Below are 27,683 nucleotides of genomic sequence, written 5' to 3' on the forward strand. Positions count from 1 at the left end.
CTAAGAGAGGCAGGGGTCAGACCTGAGAAAAGTGAAAACACTTTCAGGCCAACTCTATGAAACAATCCCTGAGTCAAGTTGAGGTGGGAAGACGCCTCGGCTTTAGAAATTTTCATCTTCTAGATGGTGTTGGGAGTCTAATGGCTAAGTAGGAAAAGATTGATGTACCTTCCAATGTTGAGGGATGTCATACACAGCTGGGCTAACAGACACATTTCTTTCTAAACTGCCCCTGTAGGGGAGAAGGAGTTAGCACATACCTAGGGAATACAGTAACTTAGAAATACAAAGTATTTCTAAGACACAAAGAAATAATAAAATAAAATAATTAAAAATAGAAGAGATTGTGAAACATCTCAAAAAATAATTGATTTGGAGAATAGGTCAAGGAGAAATAAAGTACTTGAAAATTATGATTAAAAAAGAATCAATACAAAGTTACAAAGGGGACCCTGCTGCCCTTGGGTACTTGTAGATGAGCAGAGTCCCTTGTTTTAGTTCTAAGGAAGGATGGACAACTAGTCTACAATTACTAGAGTGATTGCAGGAAGTAACATCATTGGCTTGAGTAGGCCAAGGGGCTTTAGGAGTGGAGAGTAGATCCCAAGGTTGAGTCCCAGGAAAGACCACAGAAAGTAATAGCAAAAAGAATGTGAGGCCTAGGGCATCATTCCCCTTTCCTGAGAACTAGAACTTGATTATACTAACAGCTGCTAAAAATAAAATAAAACAATAAACAAATAAATAAATATGAGCAAATAAAGGAAAAAGAACCCAGTCATAGATAAAGGATAGAGAAGATCTAAAAGATATTAAGAGGAAGATAATGAAGTTAAAAATCCACTCTTTCTTTCTTTTTTTAATATTATATATTTATTATTTCTTGATTTTTTTAATTATAGCTTTTAATTGACAGAACATATGCATGGGTAATTTTTTCAACATTTTCCCTTGCACTCACTTCTGTTCCAACTTTTCCCTACCCTCCCTCCACCTCCTCCTCTAGATATTAGGAAGTCTTATATATGTTAAATATGTTAAAGTATATTTTAGATACAATATATGTGTGTAGATCCATATAGTTCTCTTGTTGCACAAGAAATAAATGGATTCAGAAGGTAAAAATAACCTAGGAAGAAAAACAAAAAGTGCAAGCAATCCACATTCATTTCCCAGTGTTTCTTCTCAGGGTGAAGTTGGATCTTCTCTTTGTCGAAGATATCCACTTCTATCAGAATACATCCTCATATAGTATTGTTGTTGAAGTATATAATGATCTCCTGGTTCTGCTCATTTCACTCAGCATCAGTTCATGTAGGTCTCTCCAAGCCTCTCTGTATTCATCCTGCTGGTCAGGATGAATTTCTTTTCTTACAGATGCTTTCTTACAGAACAATAATATTCCATAACATTCATATACCACAATTTACCCAACTATTCTCCAATTGATGGGCATTCATTAGTTTTCCAGTTTCTAGACACTACAAAAAGGGCTGCCACAAACATTTTAGCACATACAGGTCCCTTTCTCTTCTTTACTGTCTCTGGGATATAAGCCCAGTAGTAACATTGCTACTTCAAAGGGTATGCACAGTTTGATAACTTTTTGAGCATAGTTCCAAATTGCTCTCCAGAATGGCTGGATCCATTCACAACTCCACCAACTATGCATCAGTGTCCCAGTTTTCCCACATCCACTCCAACATTCGTCACTATCTTTTCCTGTCATCTTTGTAAAACTTGAGAAGACTATCCTTCTCTGGATGAATGTGGATCTGAACCACAAAAAGATATTATATGTACCTTGAGGCTAGCATCGAAAATAATTTATGTGCTCCTCCCCTATATAGAATCATTACAGAAGCTTAAATTCAGCAAAGAACTAGGAGAAAACAGTTCAGCCCAGACACCATCACATGTTATCTCAAAAACAAGATCTAGAGAAGATACCATCACACTGTATTGCAGCAATGAAAATAGCCCAATGACATCAACAGATCATAATAAAACACGTGTGTCTGTTTGGAAGGCAGCAGTAACCTCAGATGCAGAGATGTATTCCATGAAGTGTCCAGGCTCTATATGTATTCCATAGCCATATATGTGACCTATATATGTGTCCTCTCCCATGTATACCACCCTGTCCACATTATTTACTTTTATGTTCCCTATCCTACTACTGGTGAGTAATAGAAGAGTGAACTCTTATGTATATGAAATGTACCTGTGCTAATTTTCTTTGGCATTTGTTTTTCTAGGCCATTTAATTATCTGCCACTTGCTTTGGATTAGAATGCCCTCTAGTTGTTCTAATTTTTGAAAGGAAAGAAAAATAATTGGTGGAGGCTCAAGATCTATGATTAGATGTAGATGCTGATCCAGAGTATGTTTTAAATCTAATATACTTTTCAAAGGACTCAGATCAAGGGGTGATGTAATTCATATATAATTGATAATAATTGGCATAGAATTCCTATTTTTTAAATTCCTTTGAAAATGTTCATTTCATTCTTTGAGATAGTGGTTTAATGTATTTTCATGTTAATAGAGGTCTTCTGGTGATAAAAACACAATGAAATAGATCCACAAAAAAAGTTGAATAAAAGAAATAGTTCTCTAACCACTGGATTTTCAGTATTTAGTCACTGACAGATTGATATTTTTGGCCAGGGAAGTCTTGCTGACATGTGATGCTGACATCACACCATGACTACCTAACCTTTCCTCCACATAAGAATACTTCTGCTGAATTGAACTTATAACTCTAGGCAGTTACTTTGCCAATGTGAGACCAAATGAGAAAATGAAGGTAATTTAGTACAAATCTATCTCCTTCCTAGGAAACCACTCTAAGCTCTTTCCATCTAAATCTTATACTTCCACATACTTTATGCTTCAACAAAACTGAACTTTTCCTTTTCTTTGTATATCCTCCATACTTTCTTTTCTAATTTTGGGCTCATACTGTTTCCTGTGTTTCAAATATTCTATTGACACCAATCTGTACCTTCTGAATTTCTACACATCCTTTAAATCCCAAATCAGTGCTCAATTATTAGTCCTTTCCTACTATTCTCATGGTGGGAAAAATAGAAAAGTATAAGCTCTTAGTAGGTATTCACTGTGTGCCAAGCACTGTGCTAAGCACTTTACAAATATTATATCATTTAATATTCATAAAAACTTTGGGAGATAGGAGCCATTAATTATCCCCATCTCACAGTGAAGGAAACTAAAGCATACAGAGGTGAAAGGTTACCCAGAATCACCTACTTTCTGATACCCAGTGTCTCCCTGAATCAAAGCTCGGTGCTCTGTCTATCCACTGTGACACTTACCTCACTTGCTGGTTATAATCTTTCTTCCTTTGAACTTTACATGGCATTATGTTTACATTTCTAGAGCATTTTCTATGTAATTTCAAGTATTCAAATAATCTGCATACATATTTTCTCTCTCTTTAAAATATGAATCTCTCAATGGCAGGGATTATCTAGGTGCTTAAGGAATGTTTCTTGAATTGAATAGTTGATGGTGGATCATAAATGCTCCCCTTGTATATGAAATAGAACAGTTTATCATCAGACAAGCTCATTGATTTTTTTTCATGTATCATGAACTTTTGACAGCCTCATACTAAAGATTATTCATGCATATCACTTGCTACTTTCAAGGACAAGTATTTTACCACCAGAGACAGATAGAGCAACCCAAAGAAGGGATTATCTAGACAAAGCAACTGAAGATCACCTGTTTTTCAAGACGTTTTTAAAAATAATTTTTGTGTCCTAAAAAACAAATCATCACTGCACTGTTTTAAAGGCAAAGCTCACTCTCTGGACTCCCAGTTGTTTTGCATAATTGATAAGGCAGTCACATCAAATTAAAAATTTATTTCAAATAATGTGAAGGGATAGAAAGTTGATGCTTTGGTTTGCCCATTAACTTTACCCACTATGCTCAGTGGCCTTGCTATGACCCTAATTGCCTGGCATAATACATTTAAAAGTGTGCCTACTTGGCATGTTTTTACACATATCCATCCATCTGTTTATAGACCTCAGATAATGTTGTAGATAGAAAGTGCAAATTGGGGTTTGTATGGAATAGAAAGCAAAATAGATTAGGTCACTGTGTAGAGTTTTCAAGAATACCAAAATACTCTCTGCCACCAAAGTCTATCCTTTTGACCCTGATAGTCTCATGGAAATGCTATATGATTTTTGAATTAAGGCATATCACGATTTCAGAAAAATCAAAATTATAGGAAATTGAAAGAACAATGCCAGCCATACAGCAGGGCTAAGCAGGCTAGATGATATTACTGATGATGACTTGGGTACAAAGTCAGTGTCCATTTGGAAGGTCTTTAGTGGAGTGTTCCAAGGCTTATCTTTCTGTGTGCTGCTGCTGTATATGTTTTATCATTAACTTGGATAAAAGTGTAGATGACATTGTCATCAAATTGGCAAATGATCCAAGATAAGAGAACTAGTTAATACATTGACTAAAATAATCAAAGTCCAAAATGGTCTTGACAGGTACCAACATGGGGTCAAACTAATATAATGAAATGTGATGTGATGAAATTTTAAAATCTTAAATGCAAAGTTTGACATTTAGATTTTTAAAAATTCAACTTCATAAACATAATATGGGTAAAGGCATGTTTAAATTGCAATGTCTTTAAAAAAAAAAAAAATCTAGAGCAACCCAAGTGTTTCAGGTCCCAGGAACATTCCGATTTTGTGAAATGGTGTAATGAACAGTAATGCGGGGCTAGCAAGGAGGCTGAATCTGCCCTACAGTGAGGCCAAGAGAAAACAGAGAGGAAATCCAAGTGCTACCCTGGAGCCTTCAAAGTTGTCTCACAAGAAGATCTCAGACTGCTGGGTGGATTCTCAATGGGAATTTAAGGAAAGTTGTGGGCAGAAATTACATAGAATGTGAAGGCACTGTGGTCTGAACTTATGGGAGGAATCACTGAGTGAATGAATCTGTACATTTGGAGGTTTGTCTGAGTGGGTAAAAAGAGAATCTCATCTGCTTAGTTTGCATACATATTGCAAGACACCTTAAAATTGTTTCTCCACAATACTAGCTACAAAAAATTAGATACCAAGCCATTCTGACTGAATACATACTGAGATGCCAGGCCATTCCCATCTCTTGGAAAAAGGTTATTTATTCAATATGATTCTTAATGCTACTCCTCTTTCTTCATCCCCTCTACCTCTAATAAAATCTCTACACTGAATGATTCTGACAGAGACAATGGTTCCAATTCTTTTAACACCTTCATGGGGCCATGTTCCCTGACATTTCTTGCCTGCAGGAAAATGTCAACACTTTTCTTTGTGTGCTTTTAATAAAAACAAGTAGTCTTGAGAAGAGTTTACTTTGTCAAAATCAAGCAGTTTGCTTAGCTGAAAAAAACAAGCAAATATAGAGGATTAGATTCTAGACAAGAGTCATTTTATGTATATTTCTGTAGTAAATTAAACCTTAACATGTTTATAAAAAATCATCCTCATATTCAGCCTATAAAGTGAGTAGTACAAGTATTGTTATAACTATTTGACACATAAAGAAACTAAGGCTTGGAGAAACTTAATAAAATAAAAGGTATCAGAAATTTGATTTGAACCTAGTTCTTGCATACAAATTCAGAGCTCTTTTTTATTGTTCAATTGTTTTAGTCATGTCCAACTCTTCCATGACCCAAATAGGGATTTGGGGCTTTTCTGGCAAAAAGTGATGTGCCATTTCTTTTTCCAGCTCCTTTTACAAATGAGGAAATGGAGGCAAACAGAGTTAAATGATTTGTTCAGAGTCACATAGTTTCTAGGTGTTTGAGACTGGATTTGAATTCAGAAAGATGAATCTTCTTGACTCCAGGCCCAGCACTCTATTCACTTTCACCTACTTTCCCACAAGAGTTCTCATGGTAATACTACTACTAATAATAACATTTTCTACAAATTGTCTCCCATATATTTTCTCATTAGATCATAAAATAACAATCCTATAAAATGCCATTATTATCCCATTTTAGAGATGAGGAAATTTGAGATTGAAAGAGAGGTTAAGTGATTGACAAGATTATATACAGAGTATTTGAAGTAGGATTTGAACTGTGGCTGGCCTTCCTGTTTCAAAATCTTATCCTATCTCCCCTAAGATACTTACTTAACAGTGTTTGTTTTGTGGTATTTTGTATAGAAGCCTCAGACAAGTGCTGGTCTGTTGGGCTGTGTGAAATTTTGGGAGTGTTTTTTTCCCCCTCAATGTCCAACGTCAGCTTTATTTGCAGGCTGCCTAGGCTCACCTACCCACCCAATGACGTGTCTCATGAAATCTAGAGGAGCACCATAATTCTTTCCCTAAACCTTGGTTCTTATATTCTACTTTCTGAAAATAGCAATGGGAAGTAAAGAGTTAAGCATAAACATGAACACACAGATATATCTACTTAATCTTTTTTCTTCTAATTCTCCTTCTACCTTGAGGCAATTGAAATAAACCCATGCTAATGAAAACATGCTAATATCCTGATTAATAAGTTGTGAAATAGAAACAGCTTCTCTAACTCTGAAGTCAGAAGATCTGGGCTAGAATCCCATCCCTGCTACATAATTCCTCCCTATGGTACTTAGAATAAGTCATCTTAGCTGAGGAAAATGAGGGTATTCAGACTATAGGTTTTTAAAGGTCATTTGGAGCTCCTAGATTCTCTGATCCTACTGCTCCCTATTTTCCCAAGGGCCACATGACTGCAGAAACTGCTGAGAAGTGACTGTAGAAAATCATTTCTGAAAGCACTGCATTGAGATGATATTTTTAGGAAATGGTATTGAGAAATAAAACAAAACAATGAGGTAAGAGTTGAGAAATTTAAATTGTATTCCAGGTTCTGCTACTTATCACCTGTGTGAATTTGGACAGGGCATTTCCCTTCTCTGGATCTCAGTTTCATTTTCTGTAAGTTAAGACCTTTGTACTAAGTGATCTCCAAGGTCTTTTGTAAGTATGGTCAAAGAACTCATTCAGTTTTAAGAATTCAATTATTACCTTCAAGCTATTTTTCTTTAGTCATTTTTCAGTCATGTCAGATGCTTTGTGACCTCATTTGTGGTGTTCTTGGAAAAAATATTAGAGTTGTTTGTTATTTCCTTCTTGAACTGATTTTTGCAGATGAGGAAACTGAGGCAAACAGGGATAAATTACTTGATCCAGGATCCCACAGCTACTAAGTTTCTTTTAATGATTTTATTCTTTATTAAAGCTTTTGTATTTTGCAAAACATATGCCTGGATAATCCTTCAACACTAACTCTTGCAAAACCTTTGTTCCAATTTCCTCCCCCCTTTTCCCTATCTCCTCTCCTAGATGACAAGTAGGCCAATAAGCTACTAAGTTTTTAAGGCCATATTTGAGGAGGTATTCCTGACTCCAGGTTTGGTGCTGTATCCACTGAACCACCTTGCTATCCTTCAAACAAGTGCCTTCCAAATCTACATCTTCTTGCTTCAGACACTTAGTAACTGTATGACCCAGGACAAATTACTTAAGTTCTGCCTTCTTCAGTTTCTTCTTATGTAAAGCGGAGATAGTAACAGTATTTACCTTCCAGGGTTCTTGTGAAGATCAAAGGAGATAAAATTTGTAAAACAATTTGCAAACCTTAATTGTTATTTTTATCTAAACTGTTTACTGGGCATTTCCATCATTTTCTGCCACTATCTCAAAATCATTATTTCTAAAACACCACTTCTTGTCTTTACACTAAAACTGAATTTAAAGGACCCAGAATAATGAATCTGTTGTAGTTAGATAAAGTTCTAAAGGAATAAATGCAAACTTCTATATTTTAGTTAAAAAAAAAAGTTGTCCCTTTGATCCAGCAATGTTTCTATTGGGACTATATTCTAAAGAGATCTTAAAGGAAGGAAAGGGAACCACATGTGCAAAAATATTTGTGGCAACCTATTTTGAAGTGACAAGAAACTGGAAATTGAGTGGATGCTCATCAGTTGTAGAATGGCTGAAAAAGTTATGATATATAAATGTTCTGGGATATTATTGTTTATAAGAAATGATCAGGAGGACGATTTTAGAAAGACCTGGAGAGACTTACATAAATTGATACTAAGTGAAATGAGCAGAATCAGAAGATCATTGTACATGAACCATCAATATCATAAGATGATCTATTCTGATGGACGTGACTCTTTCCAACAATGATTGATTCCAGTTCCAATGATCTTGTGATGAAGAGAGCCATCTACACCCAGAGAGGGGACTGTAGGAAATTATTAAGGGACAGGTCAATTCTCCAGAGCCTCCACAGTTGTGAATCAACATCTGAAGAAGTTGCAGGGCAGCCTTTGCTGACAGGTGTTGTGGAATAGGAATGAAATAAATTGGAGGTATAGGGAAGAGGAGGGAGGTCAGACAACACGACAGCCTCTCAATCAAGGTCAGAGAACAGCAACTGCCTCTCAGTCTCCTTGTATCATCCTTTCACAAGAGGAGATCTATTCTGGGTTGATCTCCAGCAGCTACTCTCGGATAACTCCTGTGTATTCCATCAGTTCTCCTGTATATTCCAACAGGAAATGAATGTGAATCATAACATAACATTCTCACTCTTTGTTGTTGTTTGCTTACATTTTATTTTCTTACTCATTTACTTTTCTTTTTTTTAATCTGACTTTTCTTGTGCAGCAAGAGAATTGTATAAATATGTTTATACATATTGAATTTAACATGTATTTTAACATTTTTAATATATAGTGGATTGCTTGCCATCTAGAGGAGGGGGTGGGGGGAAGGGGGAAAAAATCTGAAACATAGGCTATGCAAGGGTCAATGTTGTCAAATTATCCCTGCATATGTTTTGAAAATAAAAAGCTTTAAAAATTAAAAGGAAAGAATAACTGCAAAAGAAAAATTCAAAAAAAAATCAGCTGCCCCTTGTTATAAGATGTAACTAGCAAACCATTCTTTAAAAATGACAATATATGATAGAGACAAAAGTTTTTAATGTTAGGCTAAATGAGACAGTGTCCAGAACAATGAAGGTGATAGTCTGCTAAATTTTGTTCTAGCTAGAGTATGTTTCATGGCATCTATGCAGTTGTTCTGGGTGCTGTCTTTTAGCAATGATAGCAATGGAATGTAATGTATAATGTAAAGGCTATGATGATAAAGAGACTGAAAATCATGACTGTTTTTAAAAAAATACTACAAAAACTAAAGTTCTTTAACTAGGAAGAAAAAAAAAACCTTGGGTGGGAGAGAAACCTCAGGGCCACTGTATATAGGGAAACACACACAGTTACTGTGTTCAAATAAGTGAAGGGTTTCTATTTAGAAACATTGCATCAAGTGGAAGTTGCAGAGTGGCAAATTTTGGTTGAATATAAATTCAATTCAATAAACATTTGTTAACCACCTACTATATGACAAGCATTGTACTAACTGTTGGGGTTACTAAAATGGTCCCTGTCTTCAGGGAATTTACAATGTAGCAGGAGAAAATGATACATCAGAAAGAAGTTGATAAAAGAGTAGGATTGGGGAAACTACCAGGGCTACTTGACTTCTGTGGAATACTGATGGAAAATGGAAGTTTACTTGAAAAAACTCTGATAAAGGAAGTTCTGGGGAAGAGTTTATTGCTCCACTCTGTAGCCCTCCAATCAGAGCAAGAGGCAACTAAGGGAACTGAGATGTTGAATTCAAAAACTAAATCAATCAGAGTGATGGTAAGATCTTAGGTAATCATAGAATATAAAAAAAAATGTTTTATATAGATAGATAGATAGATAGATAGATAGATAGATAGATGTGTGTGTGTGTGTGTGTGTATAATCATATAAAGAAGAGCTTTCTAATACTGAATAATTACAAAAGTAGAAAGCAATGTTTTCAAAAGTTATTGATTTCTTTCTACTGGACATCTTAAAAGAGGGATATTGTAGAAGAGATTTCTACTAAAGTGATAGAATATAGCCTCTAGGATTATTATTACACATTAGCAAGCATCATTAGAGAGCTGACAAATTGGATTGTTATGTGCATAATCTGATAAAGCCTGTGGACCCTTCCTTAAAATAATGGCTTGCCCCTTATAAGATTTATTTTTATTTCCTTATAAGGAAAGGAAATGCTCAATTTCAGTCAGAAGTTGGTGAGTAAACATGTATTATTTTTCTTTTCAAATACAAGGATCACCTGAATTCTATTCATTAACCACTGAAAGGAATGTTGACTCCATAAGAATAAGACTCCGGGTGGATATGTTGTACGACTTATGGAATATGTCCATATTCTTAGGCAACAATATGAGTATGAAAAGATCAACAGTACCAGAAAAAGAAAATGTAGGTTCAACTCCTGACTTTTATTATTTACGTGAGCATGACCAAGTCATTTGACTTCTCTGGGCTTCAGTTCTTCATGTACAAAATAAGAAGGTTGAACTAGACAGTTTTTATCTGTCTCTGAGTCTATGATGCTACAAAAATTATACAGGAAATTAGGAATACAGAAAACCTGAGAAGAGAAAGGGCCTGCTTTTAAGTAATTGATCATCTAATCAGGACAGAGGTCATTCTGTTACTCCTTGAATATTCCCTAAGATAGTTCTTAGTAACTTCACTTCAACTCTGAGTTGGCTTATTAAATGTTTTCTAGGCCTATTGTGATATTGATGTATTTAAATGAGAAGAGTTATGGAGTGACCATTAAAGAATATTGCATCAGGTAAGCCAAATCCTCATTTCACTAAAGCTATCACTTTCCTTTTACAAGGCATTTCCCCTTGCTCTTTGCTGACTTTGACTTTGAATCAAACTACAAACTTATTTTCCTGCCTCTAAACTGCTCCTTTGGAGAGATTAATTTTGTTAATTCTAATCTAACTTCATCTGACTTTCTATTTAATACTTTTCATCATGACTTTGGGTCATGGTCACCTTTCCTGACCTGACTCTGTATTATATATCTTCCAGCATAACTTTGGATCTCCGTCACTTTTCCTAAGAAAATTCCTTTCCTTTGTCCTCAATTAACTACCCCTAATCATTAATGCATGGATTGAATTAACTTTTAATTTTCTAGAGTATTTGAAATATTTTATGCAGCAAAAGGAAATCAACTATCTAAAATAAATGAGTTTGTGTATATCCTTGAGATGATCCAGCAGTTTTTATTCAAAAATGCATTTTTCTCTCCTGAATTAAGTAAAAGGATTTAACTTACCTGATTTCAGCAAATTTCTAGGTAGATGCTAGCACTGATTCTATCAAAATAGGAAGAAACAGGTTAACTGTTCTCTAGCTATGGAAGGAATTAATTTTTTCTGTTGCAGTCCCACATATATGTTGTGAAAATGTATGTGTCTGGGTGTGCTTGTGAATGTGTACATATAACTGTGTGTGCATATATCCAATATATTTCTCTGTGCATAAATAGCATATATACTTAAATATATAATTTTCTTCAACTTTATGTTTGTTTAAATTTATTTCTTTCCTTTCTACAAATTTCAATTCCAATGTACTGTTAAACTTAAGTCACAAATCGTAATGAAAATTGAAATTTTCTCCTTATCCTCTCTCCTTTCTCCCTCCTTCCCTTGCTCTTTTTTCTCCCAACTCTTTCATTTTCTTTTTTTTTTTTATAGCTTTTTACTTACAAGATGTATACATAGGTAATTTTTCAGCATTGACAACTGCAAAACCTTTTCTTTCAATTTTTCCCCTCCTTCTCCTCTACCCCAGATGGCAGGTAGACCAATACATGTTAAATATGTTAAAGTATTATGTTAAATACAATATGTGTATACATATCCATACAATTATTTTATTGCACAAGAAGAATTGGACTTTGAAATAATGTACAATTAACCTGTGAAGGAAATAAAAAATGCAAGCGGACAAAAACAGAGGGATTGGAAATGCTTTGTAGTGCCAACCTCTTTTATTTTCTATATAACTAGGGAGGGAAACATATCTAGGAGTAATATGTAAAGGGTAGGTAGGGAAAAGTGTAACTGAAGATTTTGGACCAATCTGAGTTCTGATGGGAGAAACTGTGTTGGACTTAGAGCATAAAACTTACTCTTTTCTGTATTTGGTGTTCTCTCCCTGAAAGAGGTGAACTGAATTGAATTTCTCGGAGAACTGAAATATATCAAACTACCTACCATCTTCAGAAGAGGAGAGGGGAGGGAGGAGGAAAAATTTGAAACTCTAAAATCTTGTAAAAATGAATGCTAAACATTTTCCTGAAATGTAATTGGGGGGGGGGGATATTATTTAATAATTAAAAAAAAATAAAGTATGCATCCAGAGAGAGGATTATGGGGACTGAATGTAGAGCACAACATAGTTTTGTACTTTTGTTGTTGTTTGCTTCCTTGGTTTTTTTCTTCTCATTTTTTCCCCTTTTTGTTTTGATTTTTCTTATGCAGCATGATAAATGTGGAAAAAACTTTAGAAGAACTGCACATGTTTTACCTATCTTAAATTACTTGCTATCTAAGAGAGGGTGAAGATGAAGAGGAAAGGATAAAAATATAGAATACAAGGTTTTGCAAAAGGGTGAATCTGCATGTATTTTGAAGAAAAAAAAAGCTATTATAAAAGAAAACCCAAATTTTTTAAAAAAGAAAAAATGCATAACTATATCAGGCCATCCACACTAGAAAGGTTTTGAGCAGATTCTCTTTCACCAGCATTTTTGTATGTTACACAGTTAAAAGAGATCTGTCATCAAAGGCTCAATTCCTCCTTAAGATCTATTAAAATTTCCAAGGTATATGGGAAGGGCTCTTGCCTGCATTCTCAGGTGCTGAGGAATGCCCACAATGAGAAAATCACAAATGCTTGAAGAATGCTTATTTAGGCATAAGATCACCTCACTTTCTTTTAGGTGGAAGTCTTGGAAATTAGACTGTGAGACCTTGAAAAAGTATTTTTTTCCTAGTTGAATTTCAATTGTTTTTGTATGTTTGTTTCCTTTGGATCAGAATTGTGATTTCACTGGGAAACCCCAGGTAAAGAAACTCCTATGAAAGCAGTTCAGCATCTGCTAGAGAATTGCCTTGGGCACTGAAAAGTTAAAGGCCTTCCCCAGGGAATTTGTCAGAGAGGATTTGAACCAAGTCTTCCCGACCTCCAATCAAGCTTTCTCTTTCTTGTATTATTTCAGTTTATCCATCTGTAAAATCAGAGGGATGGACTAAATCATTTCTGAGGCCTGCTCCTAGACTAATATTTGATATTTTATAAATTCTAAGACTCCTTCTGTCTGTAACAATGTCAGATTCCAAGAAGTGTCCCTAAATTCTGCTCTAGCACAATTCACCAGAATAATTTTTGCCAATTTTCAGGGAAACCAATGTGGGGGAGGGAAGAAAGAGGAATTCATCCTCTTTTTATTAAGTATTTCCCTAAAATGGAAAACCCTCTCCAAGGCAATTGCAAACAAATGTCATGAATAATTCATTATGCCTAATTTCACACTGTTTCAGCTGCTTTTACTAGCTTCTAATTAGCTTGTGCAAGTTATTTAAAGAACAGAAAATTGCTGCTTAAACTAAGGTAAAGGAAAACTGCATTACTTTAAAACTAATAATAATAATAATAATAATTAATAATAATAATCTTAAGAAGCCTTTGTGGGTACCAGCTGTGCCTGATAGGTGTCTCAGGGCTGCTGATGAAATGACAGAGAAAAAACTTTTAGGTCAGAAATAGAATTTAAGACTATCAAAATGGACATTTTCCATGGGCTACAATTCCTGAGCTTCTGTGAAAATCTAGCTGGAGGTAAAGATTAAGTCAATACTGACATATCAGCTGAAAATGGGAAAGACAGAAATTCTAGGCATAGGGAAAATCGTGAGTAAAGGGATTTGATTTTAAGCTCTTACAGGATTGAGGCAATGCCTTCAAAGATCATGAGGGAGAAACAACCTCACAATATCTTATCTAAACCATACCTCAAAAAGAAACCCATTCTATTCATTTGCCAAAAAGTGAACATTAAGCATCTGGTTAAAGACATCCAGTCACAGATAGTTCAGTATCAGAGACAAAGGAAACACCTAAGCTTAAATAGGTAAGACCTCACAGTGCATCTAAAGCCATTGCTAGTCTTCTGAAACTACATCTTGCTACTGTACTCCAGTGACTGAGGAAAGAGTGATTCTAGAACTTAGTACAGTTCCATCTCAATTAAATTCTATTCACTTGCTAGACAAGACATCATATTCCAGATTCCATTGCTCATCTTCAAGAAGAAAGGACAAACAACAGTTCAAAGCTTGTAGATGCATTGTAAAACTTATTCGATGAATAATGCAAAGCCATTCACTTGGAAAATGGAGTGGAGAATTTACGGGGGAAAAGATCCGTTGAAATGGATAGAAAAACTATGGTGAAAAGAGTTCTTAAAGGAGGGAAAGGGACCCACATGTCCAAAAATGTTTGTGGCATCCCTTTTTGTAGTTGCAAGAAACTGGAAACTGAATGGATGCCCATCAATTGGAGAATGGCTAAATAAATTATGGCATGTGAATGTTATGGAATGTTATTGTTCTGTAAGAAATGACCATCTGGATGATTTCAGAAAGGCTTGGAGAGACTTACATGAATTGATGTGAGTGAAATGAGCAGAATCAGGAGATCATTATACATGGCAACAACAAGGCTATACAATGATCAATTCTGATGGATGTGGCTCTCTTCAAGAATGACATGATTCAAACCAGTTCCACCTGTTCAGTGATGAAGAGAGCCATCTATACCCAAAGAGAGGACTGTGGGAAGTGAGTGTAGATCACAACATAACATTTTCACTTTTTCTGTTGTTTGATTGCATTTTGTTTTCTTTCTCAGTTTTTATTTTCCTTCTTGATCCGATTTTTCTTGTGCAGCAAGATAACTGTATAAATATGTATACCTATATTGATATATTGGATTTAACATATATTTCAACATATTTAACATGTATTGCAGCTGCCATCTAGGGGAGGAGGTGGAGGGAAAGAGGGGAAAATTTAGAACAGAAGGTTTTGCAAGGGTGAATGTTGAAAAATTATCCATGCATATGTTTTGTAAATAAAAAGCTTTAATAAAATTTTTAAAAAGAAAAAAAAAAAGAAAAACTTAAGATGTCAAAACCCCAAGGGTAAGTTTACCCCTAAATCTGTCTATGCCATGGTTTATGCCATCTTTGCTTTAGCCCACCATGGCATTTTGCTTATTGGTGTCCTGCTCACCCTCTCCCCCATTTCTCATGGTGTATTTATCCTTATTATAGCTAATTAGCTCTTTTAGGGTGTTAAACTTCTCTATGGATCTACTTTGCCATGTAGTGGCATACTCTCACCTCATAACTTATTCCCTTTATCCTGGTTAATTGTGAGTTTCACTAAGGAACTTGTCTTTTTCATTGTTAATTCTTAAAATCCTTTTCTTGCTAACTACATGCTTTCACAAATCTATTTCATATTTACCACTTATGGCATTTATTTTAACTTTTCTCTTTTTCCATAACATCTCACAAATAAAGCTGCTTTTTGGCAAGGAGAAAACTATTGTGAATTCTTCACATGTGCCTTGTATCTTGTGCCTTGTATCTTGAGCCTTGTATTTTGAATTGCTACTGAACCCCATTATTTCATGCCAATCTCCTCAATTAATGACCAATCCCATCAGTCTCACTCTCTGCTCCAGTCATTGGAGTCCACTAGCAAGACATATGTTAGGATTACTGGGGATGCCCAATACAGTAGGAGACCTTGGCTTTCTTAATCCAAAATCTTTCCCAAATCTCAGTTTGTCTGAGGCAGTATCAGTCAGTAGCTAAAGACTAGGTTAAAAATTAAGGCAAAACATAGCCAAGTTTGCTTTCATTAAAAAAAAAATTAATCTGTGAAGGGAAGACTCCCACAGTTTCTGGCCAGGACAGAAATAATTGCTATTTGCAGTCACTCTCAGCCATCAAAGCCAAACTATGAGCAAATGAGGCTTGGTTTGGGACCAATAATTGGTGAATGAGAGTCAGGGTGGTTCAGATTTAAAGATTTGATCAAATAGCTTCATTTGAATCCTAAAGGATTTTTTTCAAATTCTCCTCCAGAAATATATTTCAAGAAATCAGAAATGACAACTACATTAGAATTCATTGTCCTAGTTTTTTCCAAAAACAACAATAACAAAAATAGATAAAATAAATAGGGAAAAAAAATCTAGCTCCCAAACTCCAAGATACTCTGTGAAGCAGAAGTGATCAAAATTTATATTCCTTTGGGTAGATCACCTACATGTTAGGATATGACTCCTCATGTGGATAGAGGGAGAAAAGGAGGAGCAGGAGGAAGAAGAGAAAGAGGGAATAGCAGTATTGCCAAGGAGTATAGGAGTGCAAGCACAGCTATTATTACTCACAGATTGTTATTTTTCCTTCATTTTTGAAAAGAATTAATACATTTAGGAGGGTGATTTAAAAAAAAAAAGACAGACCTTTCAAGCATGTTGTCGATGGAAGAGATTGGTGTGGGGATTTGTGGGTTTGTGTATGTTTCATGTTTGTTTACATATTTATTTAAATATAATGGGACAGCATGCATATTTATCATTGAAATTTTGCCCACCTCTCTTCATGGAATACCTCCGGGAGGATGTTGGAGAAGAACCACTTGGCTTTTGTATCTGTTTGCCATGTCAAAGGACTTCAAGGAGCTTCTCAAGCCTAAATATGAAGAATGAATTCTTTTCTTACCAAGTACTGGTTACACAAAAGATCATCTCAAATAGCAAATATCAAATAAACAAGAAAAACATAAGCAAAAATAAACAAAAAACCCAAACATCCAATCAGACATCTAATAGAAAATAAAGAAGTTATACAGATTAGAATATGCCAAACAAATTAATAGAGTGAATGAATTTACCCATTAGGAATAAGAATCTCATTTCACCCAAGGAAAAACTTGCCAAACACTCTAGGAAGGCAAGCTGGAAATCTGGAATTTACTAGAAGTTCCAATTTTACCCTGCACATCTACCTTCTAAAAGTTCTCTTTCTTGTTCTATTTCTACCAGAAGTGGTCTGAAAGATTCTTTCCATTGGTTTAGAGAGAAGGGACAAACCTCTCAAAAATTCAGCCAGTTCTTTTCTTCTACTATGAAGATAGCATTGTCATCTTCCTCTACATGCAATGAGAAAAATCTTATGCAAATAATCCAGGCTTTTTGTTGTTGTTGTTTGGTGAGGGAAGGGTTGTGAATTGAACTAGATAATCACTAAAATTCCTTGCAGCTTTGAAAGTCAAAGATTCTTAGATCTGTGAACAAAAACATGATTTGAAACTTATATGTATTTACAGCTATGACTAGACAAAAATTTAATAGAAATGACATTTTTTTAAATCCCCAAAGAAAAAGAAACCCGAAGGTGTCATGGAAATAAGTAGTGCATTAAAACATCTTATTAAAATTAATGCAAACTTTTAAAAAAGGAAGCTGAAAACTGGAGAGTAGTTTTATATATGATGATTTTAAAATTTATTTAAATATTTAGTTTTGCTGGACTTCTAAGGCAGAGTCAAGATGGCAGAAACAACACACGTTTCTCTCTGACCTTCTCTACAATCTTTACAATAATTATGAAATCCAGCCTCTGAATTAGCTGTGGAACAGCAGAATCCACAAATATTGGGAGTGAAACAAATTATCAGCAAAGATAATTTTGAAGATCACCAGAAAAGGTCTATTTCAATTGGAAATGGGAGGGAGGCAATCAGTGCCACCAACTGAATATAAATTCCAGTGCAGACAGCTCAGAGTCCCAGAGTGGTGCAATCTCACTGTAGCAGTGCAGGCTCTGTGTGGCAGAGAATCTATGGGAAGAAACAGACCAGAAAAGGTCTGTTTCAATCAGAAACAGGAGGGAGGCAGCCTAACACAAACAGCTGACAACAAATGCTAGCACAGACAGCACAAAGTCCTGGGGCATTGCTGACTCCAACAGTGTTGCTAATGCCATGTGGCAGACAATCTACAGGGAGGAATCCACAGGAATCTACAGCAGTGTTGACTTTTGTTGCAAGACAGTAGATCAGCAGAGAAGTTATAAAATATCCAACACAAACACAAAAAAGATCAATAGTGAACCCCAAAATGCCAGAATCTCATGGGACCTGGCCACACCCACCCAGCATTGGGAGTGAACCAGCACTGACCCAGTGCAGCTGTGGCTGCTTAGAAAACCTCACCCATTCTAAAGGCAGATCTTAACTGTTAAAAAAAAAATGAGGAAAAAAGTAAAGAGGACTTTAACTATTAACATCTTTTATGACAGAACGAGAACAGATTTCAAACCTTGAAGAGAGTAAAAGCAGATTGTCTCCAGATGAAGCCCCAAACGGTGATATAATCTGATCCCCATTACAAAATGCTCTCCTAGAAAAAATTAAAAAGTATCTTAAAAGAGAGCAAGAAGAAAAATGGGTAAAGGAAATGAAAAATTTGCAAGAGGGTCTGGAAAAGGCAACACAGAAACTGTCTAAAGAAAATTAGTACAAAATAGACTTAGTGAGATGAAAAAAATCATATAACACATTAAAAGATAAATTTGATAAAATGGAAAAAGAAAGCAACTCCCAGAAAAAACAGAATTTATGAAATGGAAAAAAATTCCATAGAAAAAAACAACTCATTTAAAAATTCAATTGGACCAATAAAAAAAGAAGCAAAAAAAAAAAAAGGAATAAAATAACTCACTAAAATTCAGAATTGAACAAATGGAAATAACGACTCAATGAGATAATAAGAATCAATCAAGCAAAACAAAAAAAAAATGAAAAATTAGGGAAAAAAATAAAATATCTAATTGGGAAAATGGAAAATAGATCTAGGAGAGATAATCTAAGAATCATTGCACTTCCTGAAATACATGATGAAAAAAAGAGCTTAGAAATTATTGAGAACTTTATTTTTATTATAGGTATACACTGAGAGTACATGTATAATCTGATTTTACTGTTATAATATAAAAAAGAAACTAAAAATGGAAAGGGGATTGCAACAGAAATAAAGGGGGAAGTGGAAGTAAAATGAGGGAAATTACATGTCAGGAGGAGGCAAATAAAACATTATAATTGAGGGAAAGAAGGGGGAGGGGTGTGTGACAAATATAGTGTGAATTTTATTCTCATCAGATTTGGCCCAAAGAAAGAATATTAGATATATTTGGTTTCACTGAGAAACATCTTTCTTCTTATAGAAAGATGGGAAGGGAAAGAGGAAAAGGGAAGGAATAGGCTAAATAGAAGGGAAAAGAGAAATAGTAGGGGAAAGGTATAAGAAAGGTGAAGGTTCTCTAAAGGGAAAGGACTGCTTGAGGCAAGTAGTGTTTACAAGTAAAAGACAGGGGAGGAGGGAAAGGGGAAAGGAAAAGTATAATTTGGGACAGGAAATACAGAATTAATAGTTTTAACTGTAAATGTGAATGGGGTGAACTCTCCCGTAAAACATTAAGCAGATAGCAGACTAGATTAAAAGTCAGAATGCTACAATATTTTTTTTTAACAAAAAATACATTTAAAGCAGAGTGATACATACAGAGTAAAGGCAAAAGGCTGGAGCAGAATCTATTATGCTTCAAGTGAAGTAAAAAAAAAAAAAAGCAAGGATGGCCATCCTGATCCCAGATCAAGCAAAAGCAAAAATTGATCTAATTAAAAGAGGTAAGGAAGGAAACTATATATTGCTAAAGGGTACCATAGATAATGAAGTTATATCAACATTAAACATATATATAAACATATATATAAGTTCGGATCTTTTATTGTCTTCGATATAATCCGGTTAGCTTAGAGGCCTATCTCTCTGCTTGGTTCCAAGAGCTCCCTCCAAATGTTTCCAAACCCAAAGGTTTGTCCTTCAGCCTCCAGCCAGCACAAAGGTGAATCTGTCTTGCCTCTGAGAGAGGGCCCGTGGGCTTCCTCCCAGAGTGCTCCTCTCCGACCCCAGTCAATGTTCCAAAGTAACTTTCTTCCGAGAGAGGCCTTCTGGCTAAACTCACTTGATGCTTTTCTCTCATCTCCAAGAGCCTCTGTCTGTTTCTTATATGTGAGAGAGTGGGATTATGGGATATCTCCCAGCATGCTCTCTGGCCCTAAGAGCTTCAAGGGAGGTGTGAATTTGGATATCTCATACTAAATTCTGAAATCTCCCAAACTTGTGAACTCCAATGAGTCAGTTCCACTTAGTACCTTGTTTCTTCTGGCCCATAACATCTCCTTTTAGGATCAGATCAATAATACTGAACCATGCCAAATTAGATAATTATTGTCTCTATCAACTCTAATGAGTTAGCAGTTTGTAAAGATTCCAACAGACGAAATTAGCAGAAGAGGAAATAAAGTACTTAAACAGTTTGATTTTAGAAAAAGAACTAGAACAAGCTATTCATCAACTCCCTAAGAAAAAATTCCCAGGACCACATGGATTTACATGTGAATTTTAGCAAATATTTAAAGAACAATTAACTCCAATACTATCTAAACTATTTGAAAAAATGGAAGACTCCTACTAAATTCCTTTTATGACACAGATATGGTACTGATACCTAAACCAGGTAGGACAAAAACAGAGAAAAAATTATAGACCAGTCTCCTTAATGAATATTAATGCAAAAATCTTAAATAAAATATTAACAAAGAGATTACAAATAATCATCCCATGATATACCATGGGATAATATACCATGACCAAGGAGGATTTATTCCAGGATTGCAGGGATGATTCAATATTAGGAAAATTATTAGTATGGTTGACTATATCAATAACCAAATTAACAAAAAACATATGATTATCTCAATAGATGCAGAAAAAGCATTTGATAAAAATCCAACATCCATTCCTATTAAAAATACTAGAGAGTATAGGAATAAATGGACTTTTCCTTAAAATCTTCAGTAGCATCTATTAAAACCATGAGCAAGCATCATATATAAGAGGACCATTTCCCAAAAGATCAGGGGTGAAACAAGGTTGCCCACTATCACTATTGCTATTCAATATTGTATTAGAAATGCTAGCCTTGGCAATAAGAGAAGAAAAGGAGATTAAAGGAATTAGATTAGATAATGAGGAAACCAAATTATCACTCTTTGCAAATGAGCTGATGGTATACTTAGAGAACCCCAGAGATTCTACTAAAAAGCTATTAAAAATAATCCACAACTTTAACAAAGTTGCAGGATACAAAATAAATCCACACAAATCATTCTTATATATCACTAACGAAATCCAAAAGCAAGAGATACACAAAGAGAAATTCCATTTACAATAACTGTTGATAATATAAAATATTTGGGAATTCATCTGCCAAGGGAAAGTCAGGAACTACATAAGCAAAACTGTAAAACACTTTCCACACAAATAAACTCAGATCTAAACAATTGGAAAAAATATCAGTACTTGTGGATAGGTCAAGTAAATATAATAAAGATGACAATACTCCCTAAATTAATCTATTTATTTAGTGCTATGCCAAACAAGCTCCCAAGAAACTATTTTACTGAACCAGAAAAAAAAATAACAACAAAATTCATCTGGAAGAACAAAAGGTCAAGAATTTCAAAGTAATTAATGGAGAAAAAACAAATGAACGTGGCCTAGCTGTACCATGTTATATTATAAAACAGCAATCATCAAAACCATTTGGTATTGGCTAAGAAATAGAATTTGATCAGTGGAATAGGTTAGGTTCACAGAACAAAATAGCCAATGCCTATAACAATCTAGTATTTGACAAACTCAAAGGCCCCAGCTTTTGGGATACAAATTCACTATTGGACAAAAACTGCTGGGAAAATTGGAAACTAGTGTGGCAGAAAGTAGGCATAGACCCACACATAACACCGTATACCAGCGTAAGGTCAAAATGGGTTCATAATGTAGATATAAAGAATGATATTACAAACAAATTAGAAGAACACAGGATAGTTTACCTCTCAGATTTGTGGAGGAGTAAGGAATTTGTGGCCAAAGAAGAAACAGAGATCATTATTGATCATAAAATAAATATTTTTGATTATATTAAGTTAAAAAGTTTTTATACAAACAAAACTAATTCAGACAAGATTAGAAGAGAAACAATAAACTAGGAAAACATTTTTTTTCATCTAAAGGATCTGATAAAGACCTAATTTCTAAAATATATAGAGAACTGACTCAAATTTATAATAGTTCAAGCCATTCTCCAATTGATAAATGGTCAAAGGTTATGAACAGATAATTTTCAGAAGAAGAAATTGAAACTATTTGTAGCTATATGAAAAGGTGTTCCAAATCACTATTGATCAGAGAAATGCAAACTAAGACAACTCTGAGATACTTCTACATACCTGTCAGATTGGCTAAGATGACAGGAAAAAAATAATGATGAGTGTTGGAGGGTATGTGAGAAAACTTGGACAGTGATACATTGGTTGGTGGAACTGTGAATGGATCCAACCATTCTGGAGAGCAATTTGGAACTATGCTGAAAAAGTTATCAAATTGTGTATACCCTTTAGGTCCAGCAGTGTTTCTACTGGGATTATATGCCAAAGAGATCCTAAAAGGAGGGAAAGGGACCCACATGTGCAAAAATGTTTGTGGCAGCCCTCTTTATATTGGCAAGAAACTGGAAACTGAGTGGATGCCCATCAATTGGAGAATGGCTGAATAAGTTACAGTATATGAATGGTATGGAATATTACTGTTCTATAAGAAATGATCAGCAGGATGATTTCAAAAAGACCTGAATAGACTAACATGAGCTGATGCCAAGTGAAGTGAGTAGAACCAAGACAACATTGTACAAAGCAACAAGATTATGTGATGACCAATTCTGACAGATGGGGCTCTTTTCTACAATGAAGTGATTCAGGCCAATCAATAGACTTGTGATGGAAAAAGACATCTGCATTCAGAAAAGGGCTGTGGGAACTGAATGTGGCTCATAATAACGTATTTTCACTCTTTTTGTTGTTATTTACTTGTTTTTTTTTATTTTCTTTCTCATTTTTTCCCTTTCTGATCTTATTTCTCTTATGAAGCATGATAATTGTGGAAATAAGTATAGAACTGCGCAAGTTTAACATATATTGGATTGCTTGCTGTCTAAGCAAGAGGATAGGAGGAATGGGAAGGAGAAAAAATGGAATACAAGGTTTTGGCAAGGAGTTTTCAATGTTAAAAATTCTCTTTCATATATTTGAAAATTTAAAAAAATTAAATAAATAAATATACATATACTTTCTTAGCCTTTGCTATTATATTATATTAAAAAAGCAGATGAAATATTTAAAAATGTTATTGTATATTTGTATTGTGAAGACTGGCATTAAAAGATGAGGTTGGGCACCAAATTTTGGAGCTCAGTTACAATTCACATATGAAGAATTCACAATGGCTTTCTCCTTGCCAAAGGTATCTTTATTTATAAGAATAAGTTATGAACACAATGAAGAGGTAAAAATAGGCAACATAAATAGTAAAAATGAAATAGATTTGGGAGAGCATATAGTTAGTAAGGCAAGGATTTAACAATTAACAGTGGAAAATGTAAATTATTCAGTGCACCTCACAATTAACCAGAAGAAAGGGGATATGCCATGAGGTAGGCATACACCATTGGCTAACAGATTAAATCCATAGAGGAGTTTAATACCCTAAAAGAGTTAGCTATAACAAAGACAAAAACATCATGAGGCATAAATGTGGCAGGCTAACTTCAGTAGAGGTTATGCCTACAAAGATGGCATAGGCCATGGACAGATTTATAAGGTAAATTTAACCTTTGGGATTTGATTCCATAATTTTGCTCTCAGATTGGATATAGTAAAGTGGGGTTTTTTCCAAGATCTCCACAGAAGTGGAACTATAAGGCTGAATTGATCCCCACTAGGGTTCTTCCTCGCTTGCCTCAGGAAGCATTGTAATCTTATCAGTATTTCAGGCTTTCTCTGCCATCCCTATCTCATTACATTGGGCTCAAAGTACTTAAAGTATTTCACATATGAATGATAACTTCTAAATAATGGAAAGTAAAATTATTGTGAGATTATTCATTCATATTCATCTGGACCTGTTAGTATGTTGCTAGCTGGAAATATATTCAGACAATTTTTCTTCCATAGGGTGATTTCATAAGGATGATTTTATAAGGAGGACCAGGGATACTGACATAATGAACAAAACACCTATTGCTAAACAGCCCTGCTCCTATTAGAGTCTTGGCAACTGAGAATGAATGGACAGGTAAAAAGAAGCAGCTTCCATCCCCCTTCCCTGAATCCCCACCCCGGCAATTTTCCTGGCAAATGTTGGTTTGGCAGGTAGCCTGATAAAATTCAAAATCAACCTAAACTTAATTGAGAAGCTAAATGCACCTCAAATTCATCTCCTAATTAAAAAGTCATGATAAATTACCCAAATTTTTTATTCAAATAATATTCTACCTGGGGACCCACACACGATTGTTGCTAAAGGACTGTTTGTTTATCATATTAAAAGTGAATACATTTTGGAGCTGATGAGTTAGAAATCTAAGAGTTTTAAAAGTGAAAAAAAAGAACTATTTATCTTAAACAACCTTCTCATTCCTGTGCCCTTAAGAAGAAAGAAGATGCTGAAATTCTCATTATCTTTTTTCTTTAAAGGAGGAAGTATTTTAAAACTACTCATTAGAAGTAAGAAAATGCTGACCTCCTAAATCACTCAGGACTATATCCATGTTTTATGTCATAGCTCTGTCTCAGAGGGCTCCTGACCCTTAGCAAAAAAACACCTCAGGAAATTATGATATAGTCTGAACTAAACCTATCTGTGGTGTCTCTAATGTATCAGCTTACTGGAATAAAGAAACTCTCAGATCTGATTCAAGGACCTTCAATTTTGAAATTTATTATATAGTGTTTAGTTTAACTGGTCATACCAAAAGTGGGTCCTAGTTCAAGATGGCAGAGTGGATAGAGCACTGGACTTAAAATTAAGAAGATTCCTTTTGAGTTCAAATGTGACATCAGATAGTTACTAGTTATATAACCTTGGGAAAAAGGGCCTATTACTATCTTATTTTGCATATGAATCAAAAGTCAAGTGACTTGCCAGTGTGATAGTAAGTTTCTGATGTAGGATTAGAACTCAGGACTTCCTCATTTTAAGTCTAACATCTATTTACTGCATCACTTAGTTACCTCCTCAGTATTACAGTGCTTTCTTCTAAGTGTCATCAAATTAAGAAATTTCAGTGGATAATAAATATATCTGAACCAGAATCTTCTCAATGGTATCACCAACAAGTGGTCATCCAGCCATTGCTTAAAGATGGGGAGGGATGAGCAACCCATTTCTCTCTTGAAATAATGATTTCTACCCTGGGGCAGCAAGTAGTCTAGATCCTAGCACATAATAGGTGATTAAAAATTTATGTTTATTGCTATAATAAATATTATCGTATTTATTTTTATAGTACTTATTGAAGCACTAGGAAGTTGTGTTTCATAGAAAACTGAAATCTCTTATCTCTGGGTCCTCTGCTTCTTGTACTTCCTCTGGAGCTATAAAGAATAAGTTTCATTATTTTTCTATTTGACAGCCTTTCAAAAATGTGAAGGCAACTTTAATTTTTCCAGTAAATCTTCTCTTTTCTAGATTAAAGATCTTTATTTTCTTCAACTTAATCTCATATACCAAAGAGTTGCTAGAGATCATCTATCTAGTTTCCCCTCCTCATTTGACAGATAAGGAAACAGATTTGGAGGCTTGACCAAGATTGTATTAGCAAAGTAACAAAACTAAGATATGAATGTAGAGCCTCTCATTGAAAGTGCTATTTCTACTATACCATAATATTCCCCTGCAATCATGTCATCATCTTCTCTCTTTTTTTTAACATGCAATAATACTGCCCTTTGCCACTAGTTTTTTTTCTCATAAGTATTAAGACTTGAATGTAGTACCCATCTGTGGTATGAGCAAGAATTCAAGATTACTTTGCTCTTGACAAAACTCTGAGACCTCTTAATAACCACTTTTTACTTTTTAAAAGTTTCACAAACTATATAGTTTACAATATATTTTAAAATGTTGGACAAACTAGAGTCAAATTCACTGGCATTTCTTTTTTTTTTTTAATCAGGGAATTTGCTTATTCCCAGATTATAAAATCATAGCATTTGGAGTTAGAAGGAGAACTTTTAACTTAATGGAATCCCATCATTTAGCCTAAATTTGAATAAGTTTTCCTGATTGCCTTTTCAACCTGTTGACTCATATTGAATATGCAGTTTACTAAAAACCCAATACTTTTCATTCCTACACTCTGTTTTGCAATAGATTTTTTTAAAAACTATGTGGGGAACATTATGCTTATTTCTATTAAATTCAAGCTTGAATAAATTCAGCTGATTATTCTAAACTGTTAACACTTCTTGAGAGTTTCAATTCTATCCCACAAGGTAACATTCAATAACATGATATGTTATCTTCAAATCTGTGCCATCTGTCACCTGCTTTGTGTCATCTGTGAATTTGATAAACATGCCATCTTTGCCTTCAATCAAGGCATTTATAAAAATGCTGAGCAATATAGGGTCAAGAATAAATTCCTGAGGAATGCTGTTGTAGACTTCCTTGTACATTCACAGTGATCTATTAATGAATACTCTTTGGATCTCACCATTCGATAGAACTCTACTATTTATCTAATTTTACTCTCAAGTAGTCCATTTCTCTGTATTTTGCCCAGAAAAATACCATGAGGTTATGTGAAATGACTTTGTTGAAATTTGGTAAATTGTCTATAGTTTTCTCCTAATCTAGTCTGGTCACTACCAGAAGAAAAATCTGAGAATTCTTTGTTCTTGACAAGCTCTTAATAATCACTTTTTACTTTTTAAAATTTTTACAATATTCTAAAATTTTGGAGAAACTAGAGTCAAATTCATTGGCATTTCTTTAAAAAAAAAACACAGGGAATTTGCCTATTCTCAGATTAAAGAAGCAAAAGATTTAGAGCTTTAAGGAAATTTTTTTTAATAGCCTTTTATTTACAAGTTATATGTATGGGTAATTTTACAGCATTGACAATTGCCAAACCTTTTGTTCCAATTTTCCCCCTCCTTCCTCCTACCCCCTCCCCTAGATGGCAGGATGACCAGTAGATGTTAAATATATTAAAGTATAAATTAGATACATAATAAATATACATGATCAAAGCGTTATTTTGCTGTACAAAAAGAATCGGACTCTGAAATATTGTACAATTAGCCTGTGAAGGAAATCCAAAATACTGGCAGGCAAAAATGTAGGGATTGGGAATTCAATTTTATGGTTCTTAGTCATCTCCTGTGATGACCACGTATTTAAAATCAGCCAGAGTCAGGAATTCAGGTTAAGGGAAAAATCTTCAATCTTTATTGAAGTGAAGAGGTAAATAAGGATTGCGATAGCAATGTGGGCAAGAAGGATTGTAATAGCAATATGGGCAGCTGCGACAGGAAGCAGCTAGCAGAGAAAGACCTGAGCTGAAAGGCCGTCGCAATGGCAATGCAAGCAGCTGTGTCACAATGCCAGCCAGCAGTCTCTCCTTCCCTTTCCTTTTCC

The sequence above is a fragment of the Antechinus flavipes genome, chromosome 2, assembly GCF_016432865.1.
Source record: "Antechinus flavipes isolate AdamAnt ecotype Samford, QLD, Australia chromosome 2, AdamAnt_v2, whole genome shotgun sequence".
In the NCBI taxonomy this organism is placed as follows: Eukaryota; Metazoa; Chordata; class Mammalia; order Dasyuromorphia; family Dasyuridae; genus Antechinus; species Antechinus flavipes.